Source organism: Capra hircus, chromosome 21, assembly GCF_001704415.2.
Source record: "Capra hircus breed San Clemente chromosome 21, ASM170441v1, whole genome shotgun sequence".
Lineage (NCBI taxonomy): Eukaryota > Metazoa > Chordata > Mammalia > Artiodactyla > Bovidae > Capra > Capra hircus.
This window is the reverse complement of record NC_030828.1, coordinates 13,031,222-13,045,510: the sequence shown is the minus strand read 5'-3', so window position 1 is coordinate 13,045,510 and position 14,289 is coordinate 13,031,222.

Here is a 14,289-nt window from a genome sequence, read left to right as displayed (position 1 = left end):
GTACATTACCATAGGTAAAATAGATGACCGGTGTGAGTTGGATGCATGAAGCGGGGAACGAAAAGTCGGTGCTCTGGGACAACCTGAAGGGATGGGGTGGGGAGGGAGGTGAGGGAGGTTCAGAATGGGGGGGACACATGTATTCCTGTGGCTGATTCATGTTGATGTACGGCAAAAACCATCACAACATTGTAAAGTAATTATCTTCCAGTTAAATTAAAACAAAAAAGTGCCTGGAGGAGCATGGAGCTGCTGGATCTAGAGGTCTCGCTCATGATGGATGGCTTTTTGCAAATCTCTGAGCTGTTGGCTCTTGACAAGCGGAAAGGGAAGGATCAGACCTGTCTCGTGTGGCTGTGACATTTGAGTGGGCTGTGGTGACCTGCTGGGCTCTCCTTGATGCCCTTTAGATACCACTCCCTGCCTGCCCTTTCCCTTCCTGCTTTCCTTGGAGAGTTGAATCTATACCTAATGTCATTTAAATATGATTTTTGAGATGATAGTTGAAGCAGGGGAATGAGACAAGGAAACAGGAGGAAGAAAGTAATTTCATATTCCACCCCCTCCTCCGTTTACCACGACCCCCAGTCCCTTAAAAAGACTTTTTTTTAACACTGCGTGTGTTATTGGGCAGAAGACGCACAGCTGTGTCTGGTGACTGCCTTTTCTTGGCTACAGCCAGCTCCTGAGGGAACCCCCGCCCTGTTGATCTGTTGCTTTGCTCAGCTGAGCTGTGGGGTGTGGGGTTAAAGGACCCTTGCCAAAGGGAGGAGTTTTTTCTAGCTTCCTGACAGCTGTAAGAAATCCTGATTGGCAACAGGGCGGCTTCTAAGCAGGGAGCTGGGAGGCTGGCTGATGTGAGGGGACCCAAAAGGAGGAGACAGATCCCCACGTGCCAGTTTTGAGAGGCACTATAGGTTTCAGATAGATTTCATTCCCATATTGGAAAGGAAAGCTGCTTTAACATGGAATCGAAAAATAGACTTCTTTAATACGGGATCAAAAAATGCCTAAGGCTGTAATGAAGGGCAGTCACTCCAGGCAGAATGGTCTGTGTTAAAATGATGATCCAACTGCCCAGTGGAATATACGGGCTTGATGCTAATAAGAGTAATTGAATTTATAGCAATAGATGTGTGCTGTGAATGGCTTTTGGAAGTCAACAGCTTCTGGGGAAGAGAGGCAAAGAATTTTTAATATGCAAAAGAGGCTGGGTACGAAGCCCCCAGGATAAAAAAAATCACATGAGTTTCATTCATTACTTTATTAATAGGTGGATTTCTAGACTGATTTGGAGTTTCATCAGTGTGCAAATTAATGAAGCTGTTAAAGGTGTTGCAGAGGTGCACACAGGCTTCCTTGGCCTTGCTTGACGAGGAGCATGCATGCTGCTCTGGGTCTAATTGTCAGAGTAATTATTTTCTCCCCTGTAAATTACTGGCAGCAAATTCAGCGCAGTGCACTGGTGTGCTTTTAATTATTCACAGGATCTGAGGATGGGGGCTACGTGGGATAGGCTTTTATGGAATATGTAGGTTCGTATATATGTAAAAATACCTGTTAATCCCTCCCAGCTGGGTTCATTTATTTCACACACGTCATGGTGACCAGATATAGGTTTGGGGCTTGGGGGGCTCCAACACGGAATATTAATCTTCGGGGTGTGTGGATTTCATCTTTGTGTGAGTGATCAAAAATTTTTTTTCAGCCTTTTTCAAACTGCACTTGCTGCCTGCAAGCCTATTTTTTGTGGGCATTGTTATCATAATTGGTATTAGCAAAACATTTCAAAATACAGGCTAAGGGCCAGAACAGAGCAATAGAAGAAAATTAGTTCTGTGGAAATGAAAACCATTTGAGCTAAATAAGCAAGCCGTGTGTCATAGTGAAAACAACACAGGCAGCAAAACCAGAATGTCCTTCATTTGTTCATTTCATTCATTCATTTGCTAAGCTGCGGGTGGCCCCTAACTTGTCGAACTGTGGAAATATAGAATAAACTGTTGTCTTGGAAAGAGCTGGAGAAGTACAGTTGGAGAAATGGCTGAGAAGCTGAGATACAGGGTGCAGCGGGAAGCAGATCTGATGCAGAAGGGCAGAAGTGGGCAGAGGCGCGGCCCCCCGATGAGCAGGAGTGAACTAGATGAAGTATGGGCGTGCGGGCATGCTGGTGGCGATGAAGCGGGAACAGCACGGAGAGCCTGAGGCCGAAAGGGGATGATTGCGTATAATAGTTTGTTAAGGGGGCGACGGAGGATGAGATGGTTGGCTGGCATCACCGACTCAATGCACATGAGTTTAAGCGAACTCTGGGAGATAATGAAGGACAGGGAAGCCTGGCATGCTGCAGTCCATGGGGTCACACAGAATCAGACATGGCTTAGAGACTGTACAACAACAAGGCTTCTATGCCAAAGTGCCAGAGACTGGGTTGCTTAAACAACAGTGCTCACAGCTCTGGAAATGAAAAATTTGAGATCAAGAGGTTGGTAGGCTCGGTTTCCTCTCAGGCCTCTCTCCATGGTTACCTTCTCCGTGGGTCATCTGTGGTCTTTCCTCTGTGCTTGTCTATATCCTAAGCTCTTCTTTTTTTCAGAAAAATTATTTCCTTATTTATGACTCTGCTGGGTCTTCATTGAGGTGTATGGGCTAACTATGGAGCATGGGGTTTAGTTACCCCGCAGCACGTGGGATCTTCCTGGACCAGGAGTTGAATCTGGAGGTGGATTCTTGGACCACCAAGGAAGTCCCTGACCTCTCCTTGTAAGAACATTAGACCTATTGGATGAGGGCCATTCTCATGACCTCATTTTAACTTAATTACCTTTAAAAGACTATACCTCCCAATATGGTTACATTCTGAGCTACTGGAGGTTAGGACTTCAGTATATGAATTTGGAGGGGATACGATTAAACCCATAACACTTTATGAGGAAATTGAACATAAATTTCCATGGTTCAAAATTATGTGTTAATAACAAACATAATTTGTGAGAGAGATTATAGAGTTTAAAGAAATTTAATCCTTCTTATTACCAGTTATTATGAGCACGTTGCAACCCCAATTATGCTAGAGAAACACTGGAGAGGGAAAGAGTCAGATAAGTTCTTATCTTACTCAGGGAAGTGCAAATGTGTTTTTTTTTGGCCACACCATGAGGCATGCAGAGTCTTAGTTCCCTACTTGGGTTTGAACCTGTGTCCCATGGAAGTATGGAGTCTCAATCACTGAACTGCCAGGTAAGTCCCAGGAAATGCAAATTCTGATAAATAGATTAATAAAGTGAAAATCCTATTAATAAAGTTTAATAAAAGTGGTAGTTGCATAACATTTTGAATGCACTAAATGCCGTTGAATTGTTCACTTTGAAATGATAATTGTGTCTCAACAAAAACAAATAAAACACTCAAAAAAGTTTAAAGCAGCCACTGGTAGAATTTTTAAAAATGATGAATATAAAGCTTATAATTTTCGAGCAGATTAAGACACAACTTATAGACCATAAAAGCACATGAAAGTAAAAAGATACAGCAGGAAAAGCTCACAGCCAGAACGCACAAAATGATATGGTAGCCATGAGACAACCATAAGCAGAAATAATTTAAACTCTTTTACAAAAGTGTCTAAATTGTATCTAAAAGCCAGTGAGTTGTATCCTGCTGACACCGAATACATTTAAAATAAAGTGGGGTGAGACTGAAGATAAAATAACAGACTGAGATTGAACAGGCAACACAGGTTCAGAGGAGGCAGGGCTGCGGTGCTACTGCCGAAAGCGTGATCTTCAAGGCAAACAGCAAAAGGAAACCACATTCTGGGTTCTTTCTGAGTGTGGACAATGTCCTGGTTACTACGCTAGGCACTGGTCATGCATTATTTCTTGAAAGTTCTTAGGGGCATGTGTTGTTATTTTCATCCTCATTTCAGAGGAAGGAAGGGTGAGGACTAGAGAATCTCACAAGTTATCAAGGGTCAAGGGAGAATTTGAACTTGGAAGCCGATGCTTTCCCTCTCCTTGCTTTATATACCCAACAGCCCAACAGAATGTGTATCAATCAAATGTTTCCACTACAAGAGGTTAATGGTAGTGTATGTTTGTAAAATCTGTATCAGCCTATGTCAGATTTAAAAGATATCTTGTCACAAAGAAAATATGAGTAGCTTCCCAATTTATTGTGGAAATTGTACAGGTCCTTGTTCTCTAGCTCCGATGTGATAAAATTTGAAACCAACAATAAAAATTATTATTTTTTTATTGTCTCTATCCCGTCACTTAAGAAATAAAGCAATAAAATTCCCCAAATCTCTCCAAAACTCAAGCTTTTTTTAAAAAAAGCATTGAAATATAGTTAATATACAATATTATGTTAGTTTTTGGTGTACTCTATAGTGATTTAACGTTTGCATACATTGTGAAATAATCATGATAATGTCTAGTAACTGTCTCCATTCAAAGTTATTGCAGTATAACCGACCATACCCCTTATGCTGTGCACTATATTCCCATGGCTTCTTCACTTTATAACTGGAGGCAAACTCGTTTTCATAATAGTTTGTTTGGAAATTAGTAAAAGGAGAATATTTGCATCGAAAACATGAAATGTAGATAAAGTTGTCCTCTAAGACAAATGATTTGACTTTTTAAAAAGAAAGAAATAAATGGATGATGAAGTCATCTCAACAAAACAGGTGAAAGAGCAGTAAGAACTCAAGAGTGGAAAAAAGAAATTTTAACTGAACTAGGAATTCTGATTTATAAAGCAGAGACCCTCCTGGCATAATTGACTGATAGGTCTAAGAAGAGGCTTTCTGGGTGAATTTCTAGAAAACCTGAGAACAAAGAATAAGAACCTACTGTATAGCGCAGGGGACTACAGTCAATATTTTGTAACAGCCTATAATGGAAAAAATCTGGAAAGGAATATATATGTGTATAACTGAATCACTTTGATGTACACCTGAAAGTAACACAACGTTGTAAATCAACTATGCGTCAGTAAAAAGGATTATGACTCCTAGATTTATTAAAATTTAGTACAAATTTTGCTTCTCTCCTCTGCCTAAAATGCTGTAAGACTGTGTGTGTGCACTCAGTCATGTCCAGCTCTTTGCAAACCCATGGACTGTAGCCTGCCGGGTTCCTCTGTTTATGGGATTTTCCAGGCAAGAATACTGGAGTGGGTTGCCATGCGCTCATCCGGGGGAGTCTTCATGACCCAGGGATCTTCATGACCCAGGGATCAAACCCCCGTCTCCTATGGCTCCTGCCTTGCAGGCAGATTCTTTACCGCTGAGCCACCAGGGAGGCCCCTTGATGTCTTTTAGCCTGGTGGCTGAAATTTATCCTAAGACCAGACAAACTTCTGTTGTTTTTACATTTAAGAAAGATGTCATTTCCATGCTGAAAAAAAAAATCATGGAAAAAAAATCCAGTTTTACAAAGGTGGCTTAACCCGGATCTTAAAACTTCCTTGATAGCACAAGTAGCGTTAAGGCATATGCTCTATGATGCCGATACAAAATTTGAAATCATGAAGGTTAAAATAAAAACTGGGGTGTATATAAAGAATTCAAGGACAGTTTTGGCTGAGAAAAATTTCCTGATTGATCATGCTATGAAAGCCAAAACAACTTGTTAATACCAATTAAAATTAAAACATAATCAATAAAACTCAACACACTCACGATCTTTAAAGACTATTCACATAACATTTACTAAAATTAATAGCTTTGTCATATATAAGCAGTCAAGCAATAGTTGGAAACTATAATAGAGACAGCGCTTATATTAAACTAGCAACAAAAATCACATACTCCTTGGGAATGCTACCAAGAAGTGTGTGGAACCTTTATGATGAGAACTCTCAAATCTGACTAAGATATTATAATAAATAAGACTCAGAGGATGGGGATATACATCACTCTATATGACTTAATTTTATAAAGATGTTAATTTGTTTTCAGTTAATTTGCAAGCCTCAGAAATCTCAGTAACAATTCTCAATGTATTACTTTTTGGAGAAATTTGATAAAATAATTCTAAAGCATACAGGCTATGAAGGAGATAGGAATAAAAGAAGACCCACTAAATAGGCAAAATGTAAAAGCTGCAAAAATCAGACCAGTGGCTCTAGACTGAACAGCTAGTCTTTAAGGTCAAATCTGCATGAGAGCTTCATGTAGAAACAAGGGCACAAGATACACTGGGGAGTAGATGGAATCTTTCAATAAATAGTATTGGTTTTTTGGGAGAAAATAAAATCAAAGCTGCTCCTTACTGCAAACACCAAAATAAATTCCAGATGGAGTCAAGATTTAGATGCAAAAATATTCTACTGCATTAATAATCAAGCAATGCAAATTAAAATGAAATGTTACTTTCTTGTTTTGTTATATTGGCAAAGATATTTTTTAAAAATCACTTGATTTTGGGAGAGTGTGGTAAGGAAGTCCTTTCAGACTTCTGATCTGAATTTAAAAGATTTCAGCTCTTCTGAGAGTGATATTTATTAGAAACCTCTAAATGGTTCAGTTCTATGCCCTGTAGATTCCATGTCTTGGCATCTCTTCAGGGAAAAATAAAATATATAGACAAATGGTTAAAAGAGACAAAGATGTATCTACAAGTATTTTTATTTCAGATGTATTTGTAGTAAGGTCCAGTAATTGGAAATTTGTTAAATATATAGTCCCTACTTTCAATTTTCACTTTCATGCATTGGAGAAGGAAATGGCAACCCACTCCAGTGTTCTTGCCTGGAGAATCCCAGGGACGGGGGAGCCTGGTGGGCTGCCGTCTATGGGGTCGCACAGAGTCGGACATGACTGAAGTGACTTAGCAGCAGCAGCAGGATGAAGTAGTATGCAGTCAATGAATACAAATTTTGAAGACTATTTAATGACATAATAAGATACTTATGATGTCATGTGAAGCAAAAAGGATGATACAAACTATTTGTACATATATAAAATAAACTCAATTTTATAAAATATATATAAAAGTATAAAAATTACAAATAAATATAGGAGAATATTAGCAGTGACTATCCCTATGTGTGATATTATAGAAAGTTTTTTAGTGATTATATTTTTCAAGTTTCATACATTGAAAATGCAATGATATTGTGAAGAGAAAAAAATTTTAATGTCAAATAAAATAATAAAAAATTTAAAGGTGAAAAAATGAGCCAAAAATGTGGAAGAAGGAGAAATATATGTTTAATTTTTTAGGTATGTGGAAAAACTTTGAAGGCATGAGAGAAGTAAAAATTATGAAAAAGATAGTTCATAGATTTAATGCTCATAAATTAAAAGCTAATTGTCTAAAAATCAAAACTAAATTTAAAAGCTAACACTTAGCTGAAAAAGTACTTGCAATAAAATTGATGAGACCACAGGAAAAATAAAACTCAACTCACCTTTAAATATAAAATTAGATTATATTAACAGACAATGGTAGAGAAAATAAAAATGTTTAATAAAATATGTCCTCAGAAATCCAAGATAAACATAGTAAACATGGAAATATTATGATACCTTCAAAAATATTTATAGATATGATATAATATCAGGTAACGGCAAAAAGTTGAATACACTGTGTGCTCAATTTTATGAAAATAAATGTATTGAAAAATAGATGGAAGGCAATATATCAGATACACTAACAATAGCCATTTCTAGGTGGGTAGATTGGCGGTTTTTAAAAATTTCTTCTTAAATGGTACCCTATGGACTTTGTCACAAAGGTCCGTCTAGTCAAGGCTATGATTTTTCCAGTGGTCATGTATGGATGTGAGAGTTGGACTGTGAAGAAAGCTTAGCTAGCGCTGAAGAATTGATGCTTTTGAACTGTGGTGTTGGAGAAGACTCTTGAGAGTCCCTTGGACTGCAAGGAGATCCAACCAGTCCATTCAGAAGAGATCAGCCTTGGGATTTCTTTGGAAGGAATGATGCTAAAGCTGAAACTCCAGTAGTTTGGCCACCTCATGTGAAGAGTTGACTCATTGGAAAAGGCTCTGATGCTGGGAGGGATTGGGGGCAGGAGGAGAAGGGGACGACAGAGGATGAGATGGCTGGATGTCATCACTGACTTGATGGTCGTGAGTCTGAGTGAACTTCGGAAGTTGGTGATGGACAGGGAGGCCTGGTGTGCTGCGATTCATGGGGTTGCAAAAAGTTGGACACAAATTGAGTGACTGAACTGAACTGAACTGATGCACTTTGTACATGGCAAATACTACTTTATCAAAGCAGTGATGAACAAAGTATTTGACCATAATAGAAATACATCCACTATGACTGCCTTCCGAAGGAAGGACATCTCTTGAGTTGCAGACGAGCCTTTTTAAGAACAGAGATCAGAGATGAATGGATAAAAAGATGTGGAATAACACAATGGAATGCCACTCAGTCATGAAAAAGAATGGAATAATGCGTTTGCAGCAGCATAGATGGACCTAGAGATTATCACACTAAATGAAATGCCAGAAAGAGGAAGACAAACACCATATGACATCAGTTATATGCGGAATCTAAACTATAACACGAACTTATTTATGAAACAGGTACAGACCCACAAACAGAAAACAGTCTACCAAAAGGGAAAGCAGGTGGGGTAGGGATAAACTAGGAGTTTGGTGTTAGCTGATACAAACTACCGTGTATAAAACAGATATAAATAGACATGCCATATATAAAATAACAAGATCCTACTGTATAGCTGCTGCTGCTGCTAAGTTGCGTCAGTCGTGTCCGACTCTGCGACCCCATAGACGGCAGCCCACCAGGCTCCCCCGTCCCTGGGATTCTCCAGGCAAGAACACTGGAGTGGGTTGCCATTTCTTTCTCCAAGGCATGAAAGTGAAAAGCGAAAGTGAAGTCAGTCATGTCCGACTCTTCACGACCCCGTGGACTGTAGCCTACCAGGCACCTCCACCCATGGGATTTTCCAGGCAAGAGTACTGGAGTGGGGTACCATCGCCTTCCCTGTATAGCACAGGGAGCTATATTCAGTATCCTGTAATAAACAATAGTGGAAAAGAATATGGAAAAGAATGTATGTATATGTATAACTGAATCACTTTGCTGTATAGCAGGAACTAAGTTCAGTTCAGTTCAATTGCTCAGTCGTGTTCCACTCTTTGCGACCCCATGAATCTCAGCACGCCAGGCCTCCCTGTCCATCTCCAGCTCCCGGAGTTCACTCAGATTCACGTCCATCGAGTAAATCAACTATTATTGTTGTTTATTCGCTAAGTCGTGGCTGACTCTCTTGCAACCCCGAGGACTGTAGCCCACCAGGCTCCTCTGTCCTTGTGATTTCCCAGGCAAGACTACTGGAGCAGAGTGCCATTTCCTCCTCCAGGGGATCTTCCCAAACCAGGGACTGAACCCACGTCTGCCTTGAGAGTTGGATTCTTTATGACCGAGCCACCAGGGAAGCAAAATCAACTATATCTTTTAAAATGTTTCAAAAACTAGAATCCTGACTTTTTAAGTAGAGGAACTGGAATTAAAATCCCACTGGGTTTCTCTTTGGCAAGAATCAAAAATATCTCCAAATGTACATATCCACTTGCTACTTGAGCATGGCTTTCAAAAGTGGACCCCAACCCACTTCTTCCCAACCTATCAACCTACAGCCCTGTCTGTAAAAACTTCTTTCTCACATGAGCTCCATACATCAGTCTTGCCCTCTGAAAACCCAGAGAATAAACTTAATGCCTTTCCTTTTTCATATTATAAACTTCATCTTGTAAAAAAAATACAGATAAACAAAGGGAAGAAAGTAAAAACCACTTGGAAGCCAGCCACCTAGCTATAAGCCCCATTGCCACTTTTCATGCTTGTACTCTATCCAACAGCATGCATCCTTTTCAAAGAAGGAAATAAAGTAATGATGAACACACTTCTTTGTAAACTCCCCCACCCCTGACCCAGTTTGACGATATACAGACATCTCCCAGTAACTCTGTTACCTCTAAGTGAAAATCCAAAAATTTTCTGCACAAAAGTGCTAATCAGAAATATTTTTATTATTTTAAATGGAAAAAGTTGTAATGGGTTACAGAGCGACTCCAAATTTCCAACCTATTTCATAGGGCTGTTGTGAAGATGAATGCTACTGCTGCTGCTAAGTCGCTTCAGTCGTGTCCGACTCTGTACGACCCCATAGACGGCAGCCCACCAGGCTCCCCCGTCCCTCGGATTCTCCAGGCAAGAACACTGGAGTGGGTTGCCATTTCCTTCTCCAATGCATGAAAGGGAAAAGTGAATGTGAAGTCGTTCAGTTGTGTTCGACTCTTCGCGACCCCATGGACTGCAGCCTACCAGGCTCCTCCACCCATGGGATTTTCCAGGCAAAAGTACTGGAGTGGGTTGCCATGAATAGTAACTGTCAAATGATAAATGCAGAGAGTTGTACTAGAGAAAGCACACACATCAGTACATGTCAGCCAGAAGGATTCTCCTGGGTGCTTAGAGGTCTCACGGAGAATAAGGCCCCAGCTCGCTCTGGTCAACTATGGGGAGGGGAGAGTCACGTGTTCTTTTAGAGACTAAGTTGATTCTCTTTAACACAAATGTGGGAGGTCTTCTCTCATGACCCATGGCCTCAGTCCTGGACTCTGGGCTTCCTTTCAGATGTTCACAGGTAAAAGTTTCCTTTCCTCCTGCACAGGTTGTTCTGAGCAAAGGATGATGACTCCAGGGGCCAGGATTGGTGCATCTAGTAGAAATTATCCCTTTGCTAAGTCACATCTGACTCTTTGCGACCCCATGGACTGTAGCCCACCTGGCTCTTCTGTCCATGAGATTTCCCAGGCAAGAATACTGGAGTGGGTGGTTATTTCCTTCTCCAGGGAATCGATCCAACCCAGGGATCAAACCTGTGTCTCCTATGTCTCCTGAATTGCAGGCAGATTCTTTACCCTCTGAGCCAGCAGGGAAGCTCTAGTAGAAATTATAATGAATACTTAAAAAAATTATTGAAGTATAGTTGATTTATAATGTATTAATTTCTGTTGTACAGCACAGTGACTCATTATACGAATATACATTCTTTTTCACATTCTTTCCCATTATGGCTTATCACAGGATATTGCATACGGTCCTCTGTGCCATCCAGGAGGACCTTGTTGATGTATCCTCTGTATACTAGTTTGCATCTGCTGGTCCCAAACTCCCAACCTTTTGCTCTCCCAACCATCGTCCCCACTGGTAATCACAAGTCTGATCTCTACGTCTGTGAGTCTGTTTCTGTTTTGTAAATGGGTTTGTTTGTGTTGTATTTTAGAGTCCTGTAATAAATGCTGCTGAAACGGGGCGAGTCAGAGTCGGTGAGCATTGCCCTCCTAGTCTCTTTCAGCGGTCTCATGGGTTTAGAAATTCTGCTTGGAAAGTCCTGCTGGGACATTCAGTAGGAAAGTCTAGAAGAGCAGGATCCAGGCCTGGTTGGCTGGCAGGGAAGCCAGGTTCTCATGGGCTTTTATAACAATGCTGGCAGGCAGCGGGGCCACCTGGTGAAACACATTTATTGTGTAAGGGCTTGTGGGTGGTGGGTTATGGTGTGAGAAGTCATGGCTGTGGGGTGCACACACGGTCCCTTCTTCCTTGCCAGGTCTGAGTCATCACTGGAAGCCATCGGAGGCTACGCAGGGGCACAAAAGGCACAGGCCACGGCACATACCCGTTTAAGTCACTGCCACCAGCTGAGATCCTATGAAATTTAAAGAAGGGAAGTCTGTGGGAAGGCCCAGCTGGGGCACAGCCGGGCGGCCGCTTGTCAGTTTCAATACTGCAAGACATGTCACTTTCCTAGGAACACAGGAGGCCAACACTTTGGGTGGAATCTAACTTGATTTTCAGGATGAAGATGGCAAGCTCAAGCCAAAACTTCAAAGAATCCTCTCGGTAGCTCTGGTTGGCTTCCAGATTCCATGTTTGGTGTCTACCTTGCTTCAGAGGCTTGGCCTGAAGAGCAGTGACTCAAACCTGACGGCTGGATGGGGCCCCCAGCTGCCATCCAGTGAATCTGATAGTCTCTGGACAGCCCTGATGTCAGTGTCCTGGCCAAATGTGCAAGAGAAGTCTCGCTTGGAAGTGAGTTCTAAAATCTCAGGGCCTCTCAGAACAGTATGGAAGCTGAAGGTTCCTGAGGGCTTAGTAGGTGCCAGGCCCTGGGGTAGACATTTCCATGAACTGCACAAGGGGATGGTGGTGAGACACAGGATTTGAGGTTAAATGCGTGTTGTTAGTCGTTCAGTCGTGTCCAGCTCTTTGCGACCTCATAGACTGTAGCCCTCCAGGCTCCTCTGTCCATGGAATTCTTCAGCCAAGAATACTGGAGTGGGTAGTCATTCCCTTCTCCAGGCGATCTTCTTGACCCAGGGATCAAACCCAGGTCTCCTGCATTGCAGACAGATTCCTTACCGTCTGAACCACGAGGGAAGCCAAGTGGTGCACTGGTTAAGAACTTGCTTGCCAATGCAGGAGATGTAAGAAACATGGGTTCGATCCCTGGGTCAGGAAGATCCCTGGAGGAGGGCGTGGCCACCCACTCGAGAATTCTTCCTGGAGAATTCCATGGATGGGGGAGCCTGGCGGGCTACAGTCCGTAGAGTCGCAAAGAGCTGGATGTGACCGAAGTGACCTAGCAGGCATGCAAACGTAGGGTTAACATCCCTCAGTTCAAATCCTGGCTCGACTGTTTGCCGTTGGGTGATAGAGGGCAAGGCATGCTTCTGCCTCTTTTTCTGTGCAGGAAGTGTGTGTGTGTGTGAGAGACAGAAGTCACTACCTCACAGAGTTGTCATGAGGCTTCAATGAGACAAACATGAAGATATTTTAGTGACCGCAGCATCCTAAACACTGTCAGTCCTGGAACCTCACTCCAGCACCAATGTGCTGTGACTTATATGGTGGCTGAAGCTGGAACTCTGCAGTCCTACGCCTGACCTAAAGCAAGGACTCCTGCAAGTGCTTTGAATCAAAATTTAAGTCCGAGCAGTATGACACTGTGTGAACTGTTCAGCTTAACTGAACAGATTTAAATGTTGTCGCTCCTTTCATTATGATCGATACTGAAGCTCAGTGCTTCTGAAGACAATTTAAGACCTTTATCACTCACCTTGCCCTTAATGGATAAAAAACGAAGTCCATTTAAGATTAGCTATCCCATATTTTATTTTCTTGGAGAGTTTAATAGAGTTTGACCTCAGCAGTCCTAACCTCTAGTACAGAGAGCTTTAATTCTTTGCCATTAGTCTTGGGAAGGGTCACCCTGCTCTGCTCAGAGACACCGCGCCACCCCTGCATTCTTCATCACTGGGGAGGAGAAACAGCTCCAGCAGCGAGTCTGCTTGCTTGGTGCCTTGGGTACTCATTTCTGTGAAAATGCAACAAGAAGGGATAGCACGGTCAAGGCAGAGTTCATGTGGCGAGAGTCCTAGTTCATTTTATTGTGGTTCTGGTCTTCCCTCCTGGCTTTCCCCCTGCAATCAACAGGGTCTTGGTTGTACTTCTTTACTTTTGATCTCTCTGGGTCAGACCCCAGCTCACCACACAGCTGGGTTGACGGTGAGAACCTAGGTGGGCACCTTACTGTGGCCACAAGGCCTCGGACACACAGACCTTCTTAACTCCAGCTGCGTATTGCTGTGTGTGTGTGCATGCTCAGTTGCTTCAGTCATGACCGGCTCCTTGTGATGCTATGGACAGTAGCCTGCCAGGCTCCTCTGTCCATGGGATCCTCCAGGGAAGAATACTGGAGTGGATGGCCACGCCCTTCTCCAGGGGATCTTCCTGACCCAGGGATGGAACTTGCATCTGCTACATCTCCTGCATTGCAGGCGGATTCTTTACCCATCGAGCCACCTTGGAAGCCCCCTTATTGCTGAGTTCCTTATATTCAGCAGGAGTCTGTTAGGGTCTCCAGGGCTTACTCCAAAGTGACTCTAACTGGAAAAAAAGATGACTAGTTCCCCGCTATATGTGAATCTACAAATGTCCCTAGTTAAAACTCATTCATGGATTCTTTCTTCTGCAGCTGGAAAGTTGCTATTTGTTCTGGGCTGTGTTCAGTGAGATGCGAACTGCCCCAGGCTTAATTAAACCTGCCTGTTCATCATCTATCAGTGTGTCAGCTGTTGGTGGTAAGAGGCCCTTGAGAAGTTTAGGACCACGATGGGTGAGCAAAGCAGATGGGAGAGTACAAGGGAAGCCTCAAAGCCCAAGACTAGGTCTCTGCAGTCAACCTGTCCCGTATGTGTTCCTGGTCAAGCCCTCTCACT